This window comes from Vigna angularis, chromosome 9 (assembly GCF_016808095.1).
Source record: "Vigna angularis cultivar LongXiaoDou No.4 chromosome 9, ASM1680809v1, whole genome shotgun sequence".
In the NCBI taxonomy this organism is placed as follows: Eukaryota; Viridiplantae; Streptophyta; class Magnoliopsida; order Fabales; family Fabaceae; genus Vigna; species Vigna angularis.
In genome coordinates this window covers 8,226,245-8,232,395 of record NC_068978.1, presented here as the reverse complement: position 1 = coordinate 8,232,395, position 6,151 = coordinate 8,226,245, and the positions used below count along the sequence as shown (strand labels likewise).

Here is a 6,151-nt window from a genome sequence, read left to right as displayed (position 1 = left end):
AATTTTTAAGTTACTATTAACGAAGTTCAAAGGTTTGACGTCGAGTTCTAGGCTCTTCGACGTTTACATGTTCATATCAAAATCTTTTGAAATCTAGCTATTACTTTTTCATTGAATAATGTTTGAATGTCGAATGTGGCTAGGCTTCGACATTCATACTAGGTGGAAGTTAGTAGGCATAATTACATGTTGTACTACTTATCCATGATGTAATGTTATTGCATGTCGATGTCTTGGCCCAACAGACGCCACATATTCATATATAAATGTAGCTCTCATTTCACGTAACACCTTGTTTCCTGTTTCCCTATTGAACATATTAGGATTCATTTTTTTTTTATTTCCTTTGCATTTTTTTTTCCTTAGATTTCAGAGCATTTTTGTTTTTTAAAATTCAATTTGCTAACTTGAATTTCAAAGTGGCGCATTCATCTTCAGTTCATATGAAGGTGCCGTTTGAAATTCAAGTCAACAAAATGTTTTTTATAGTACATAAATGGTTAAGATATCTTATTGAAAGGGAAGTGCTCATGAAAAAGAAATATGGATCACAATATTTTTAATCTTGAAATAATTTTAAGAACTAAAGTAAATCTATAAAACAGTTGTTCAACTTCATCATTAGCAATGTATGATTCATTTTTTAAATTGTCTTCAAGTTGTTTTCTACCATTAGACTTAATATCTAACTGATATCTTAGGGTGGGAACAACTTGAAGACAATTTAAATTTTAATCTAACGTCGAATATTGAATTCATTCGATGCAAAACCTAGATTTTATTCATTTTTTAAAATTACCTAATTATGAATCTGACATCGAAATTTTTTGTTAACCGACGTCCTATATCATAGAGGATTTCTAAAAGAAATCCATTTTTACAAAACATAGCGTCAAAAATAAACACCAAACAAGAAAGAATACATTACAACGAAACACAGTTAGTAAATAAAAAAAACTAGCAAAACAATGAAGAATGTTTTTGAAATTCATAAGTGCTAACATTTTCCTTTGATTTGTCATCATGCCTTCATCGTTAACAAAGAAATGTCTTCGTTTAGTGGAGGAATTAATAGAGAACCAAAGGAAAAAGTTAACATGAATTTAGTTAGGGAAGTTATGTAGTGTAGGTTTTCAAATGGTACTACTTGAAATGAAATCCAAACATGTTAACTTATTTCTTTAGATTTCTATTGCTCCTTCATGCATCATTAAAACTTTTGTGACCTTGAAAGAGCTAAGAGAAACCAAAGACAAAATGTTAACAGAGTAACAGGTTGCGCCAAAATTTTATAAGTGAAGGTCTAGATCAAGGATCCAAAATTGTATTTAAAATTCCACATCTACTTCATATGAAAAAATGTTTTGTTGGTCACCATAAATGTTATTGTAAGAAACGAAAATATGAACGTCGAATTCAAAAAGTCTTGGACATTCACTACAAAAAAAATTATATATAGCTTGAGGTTTTTTTTTCGGAGGTTATAAAAAATCTTCGCAAATTGACATGATTTGAAATGAGTGTGCTTAACGGTGCAAATTGTGGCAGTTTTAATTTCTTATTTAGGAGGTTTATAACATCTTCTGATTATAAAATTTTTTTTCTTTCCTTTCCATTTTTTTATATTTCTTCCCTCTTTATATTTTACACTTAATTATTTTTTCCCCAATTCCAAAAGCATGTGTGCCTCCAAAATTTTCGACTTTTCTTCTCCTCTCCCAAATTTCCCACTCCCTTCCTCCTCTCAAAATTTCGCAATCGTTCTTCCCTTTCGAAGCTTCTTAAAATCATCGCATTCCCTTTCTTCCTTTGTTCTTCCATTTCGCTCACGATAATTCTTTAGTTTCGAATTAGGGTTCTCTAACAGTTCTTTGTTGACTCCTCCTACGCAACTCTGGAACAACATTCTGACGACATCGAGTTCTACGCCGACTCCTCCTATGAACTCCAATGAAAGCTCGTCCAAGCCGCTATCGTCGTTGACTCCTCCAGCGACGTTCAGTCCTCTTACTCTCCTGTTCTTGTATAACTAACACGAAAGAGAGAAGCAAATAGAGAAGGTTCTGAAACAACAGCACAGGAAAAGGCAGAAGAGAGAGAGTTAGGGTTTTATCGATTAACTCAAAAAATGGAGAAGAGAAGGGAAAATCAGGCACCAGCGGAAGAGGGATAAACACTATAAGGTTTGGGTTAGGAAAGGTGATATTTGAGACTTGGTTCTGTGGTCTTGTTAATAATTGGTGAAGTTGGCGTCATTTCTCAGATTTGTTAGAATCAATCATAGATTCTTTTACAATGTTGCTCTATCAAATGAATTCATTTTGCAATGTTTGTGTTTCCTTTGTGTAATGCATTAATCATTGATGTAAGAACCAACCTTTCTAATTTATAATACATAATTAATTTCAGAAATCGTTTAATGTTAACACAGTTTTTCATATCAATATCTAACCATTTAGTTTATATTGAAAAGAAACACATAATAACAGACGGACATTTGGTGTAAATGGAACTCCTTTCTTGAGCTCCCTTTTTCATAATTTGCTCCTCTATTATAATAGATTTAGAATCTTCATATGCTGCTAATGATTTTTTCTTACATAGAGAGGAGAGGATAGCGAGTTCTCCATAACAAAAGTATAAAACAGAAGACAATAAAGATGAATAATAATTAAAGAAAAGCTACCTATGTTCTGGAAAACAGACAATTGAATTAGAAATCCAATTTCGCATGCTTAAAAATGTTGGACTGTAATCTCTTTTCTTTACTCATTCATAACTGGATTTGTTAGGTTCAAGGAGCTTCTGATACTGGTGGACACTTGCCAAGCCTCTACTCTGTTCTTCCAGGTCTCATTTTTTTTATTTTAATAATTCTTGCGAGCTCCTATGCCAATTCTTATGAAATAATAATATGTGGTTTTGAGTATTCGTTGTGCATAATTAATCATCACTCATCATATTAGTACATAATGTTAGCTTTAGAGTTGATATTTGTCCAAGTCTAATGCATGCCTCATGTTCATTATTAGATGTATTTTGTTGAATGATGTTGTTGCTGTTAGTGGATGGGTTGGGGTATAAAGAAGTCTGAAATTCAATTCCTCATATTTCTTTGCTATCAGTTTATCTGCTATTAAAAGGACCTATATGTCGATGATTAACAATGTTCAAGTACAGGTAAAGAGATTGTGTTCTAAATGGTTTTCCTTCTTTATAAATAATTACTTTGCTTTCAGTCTTGAGCATCTTTGTGCCAATCACATAATTTTAATCAAAGCATATTAGCAACTTTCCTATACCGAGGGATTTGGTTTTAACTGATTGTTACATTTTGAACTACAAAGAATATGAATTTAGCACTTTTCTAGTTTTGTTACTTCTTTTCTAGGTTTTATCTTTCTGGATTAAATCAATACTTTTAGTATTGTCTATGTCTATTCATTATTTATGGTAGTAGGAGAAACAAGCAGTAGAAGAGAACCTACGGTTCAGAAACATCAAAGCAATTATGAAACAAATGTTGAAAAGTAAATTTATTAGGTCTTCATAAACTATAATCAGTAGCTAAGGGTATTCTTGTTTATAGTAAAAGTTGATTAGGTTAACAATGTTATTGGTTTGTTGCATAAATTGTAGATAAGCGCGGATAGTAATAATTTTTTTAAATTTTCCTTTCTTTCATTGGTTGGATGCAGAGGTTGATTTTGAGTGCCAATTCTTGTAGGTCATCTATGCTATGTTGAAAATTACTACAACTTACAAGTGTGGAGTGCGTTGAAGCCCAACAGAGTCAAAAAAAACCCAATACATGAGATGGATTTATTATCTAGTCAGAAAAATGATGTTAATTATGCATGTGGTGGTTGTTCTGTGGCTTCAAAAATTTAACATCTGACCCTTGGAAAGAAGAAAATACACTGAAGTTTCAAAATTTCTGGTATATCCTAATGATTGTTATAATTTTTTCTACCTTGGTTAGTTTTATTTAATGTAACAAGTCTCTTTCTCTCATTATTAAATATATGTTGTATACCTATGTCATAATACTTCAAGTATTGTCATGATAACATAGTTACCTGCTCTCGTGATGGAAGTTCAATTATATGGGTTCCCAGATCACGTAAATCTCATGTGAGCTCCGTTAATTGGATTAAAATTGAATTTTGGTTTATTTTTATTCTTAAAGAAATTTTATTTTTGAGAATTTTTTTGGTTCTATATTAGCTTGAGATAAAATTTGAAAGAGTATATAAATGGAATCAATCTTCATTGTTTTGTAGATGAACATATCGATAATGGAGAACTTGGGCAAAATGGTATGATGTAGAGCTTTTGTCTGTCATGACAAATGGTGTTTATATTTGGAATATGAAACATGTATTATATTTTTTTGGTGTTTGACTTGCTCAATAATTTTTTTCACTCTCTCTGGTGTTGTATTTTGAATGGAAACAAAACTGGTGCGTGAACATGATAGCACATTTGTTCCATGCTGAAATTGGAGAAGATGGAAATGTTGTTGGAGCAAGAACTGTTGGCTCATCAGAAGCTATGATGCTGGCAGGACTTGCATTCAAGAATTGGCAGAACAAGCATAAGGCAAAGAGACTTGAGGCATCAAACCTATCTTTGGTGCTACATCTTGGATTGATGAAACCATGGCCTTGATTGTCCTTTATCTTGGAGCTACAAGAGCAAGTGTGAAGCTACAAGAGCAAGTGTGAAATTTCAATTAGCTATCAAACGTTCCCTTGTAAACCCTCTGTTACACTCTGGCAAAGTGCAAAAATTTTCCACAAGCTAAACCTCTAGTTTTATAGTGATTTTGTTTAGGTCATCATTAGCCTATGTATTTTATTTTATATATTTACATCGTCAATAAATATAAATATACTTTGTTTTAAATCATCAATAAAATTAATTTTGATTATTTTTTTTATAATTTACAATTTTATATATTTTATTAATTTTTTATATTATTCCAGCAAGCTCGTGAATTGAATATATATTAATCCAAAAAATAGTGTAAAAGATATAGGTATTTTTTGTAATTAAATAGTTGAAAATAGAAGAGGTTAAAAACTCTCACAAAATAATAGTCAGTAATAGAGGAGGTTTTTATCCTCCACAGAAAACCCTCCGTAAATTAAATGTGATACTAGGAGTCGCAAAAAACCTTCGCAGATAGATTGTGGTGACTCAAACTGCGACAGTTTGAAAAACCTTCGCAAATTACTTTGCGGAGGGAAACACCCTCGCAAATCGAAAGAAAAACCTCCACTAAATAACACTTTTTTTTTGTAGTGATTAACTATGCATGGGAAAGTGTATTTGGTTAGTCTTGATAAATGTTGTCATTACAAACGAAAAGATGCACGTCGAAGTTGGACATTGTTCAACGTCTATGTCATATGGGAAAATGCACTATGTTGGTCATGATAAATGCTCTTTTTAGAAACGAAAAGATGCACGTCGAAGTTGAAAACAGTTCGACGTTTATGTCATATAGGAAAAGGTAGTTTGTTGGTCATAAAAAATGTACCTTTTAGAAACGAAGATATTCACGTCGAATTTGAAATTTTTTTACGTTAATTGTGCATGGGAAAGTGTATTTGGTTACAAACGAAAAGCATAATAAATCCTTTGTTTCTTTATTCTTTTAAACCACCAATAGTACGTCAAACTCGATGGGGATTCGACGTATTATTTGTCTGTCAGAAGCCAAATAGTTACTCCAGTTTCTTTTAAACCAACGTCAAATTTTGGTACAGTTCGACATAAAACAACTTCAAGAATTTCTAATAGAAATTCATTTTTACAGAACGTATGTTCATAAATGAAAAGAAAAGCATAATAACACTATACATAGGAAAAAAATGAAAAATCTAACCACGAAAAGATCCACGGTATAGTTAAAATGTAGAAGGATTTTGGTGAATGGAGGTTGTAGCATTTTGAAAGGGTGCGAAATCCAAATCTCTCAACCTTTTCTTTGGATTTCTAACACTCCTTCAAGCTTTTCACCATGCACAAAGAATCAAACCACAAGGAAATGACTCGCTTTTGTGAACTTGAAATTGTTGATAGAAAAACAAAGAAAAAAGTTAACATATTGTTACGAGGAATTTTATGAATAGAAGTTGCAGCT

General features: G+C 31.8%; 1 long non-coding RNA gene across 4 annotated transcripts; it reads left to right on the top strand.

Moving 5' to 3' along the window:
- Positions 1 to 1,632: 1,632 nt before the first annotated feature.
- Positions 1,633 to 4,942, top strand: LOC108321179 (uncharacterized). 4 transcript variants are annotated; one of them, XR_008245384.1, is made up of 5 exons: positions 1,633 to 2,199; positions 2,793 to 2,850; positions 3,728 to 4,134; positions 4,284 to 4,319; positions 4,481 to 4,942. It is a non-coding gene; the product is annotated as an uncharacterized LOC108321179 (long non-coding RNA). The 4 variants fall into 4 exon arrangements; XR_001831465.2 differs by having other exon boundaries at positions 1,639 to 2,199; positions 3,728 to 3,940; positions 4,076 to 4,134; positions 4,284 to 4,942; XR_008245383.1 differs by having other exon boundaries at positions 1,634 to 2,199; positions 4,284 to 4,942.
- The last annotated feature ends 1,209 nt before the right edge of the window (positions 4,943 to 6,151 follow it).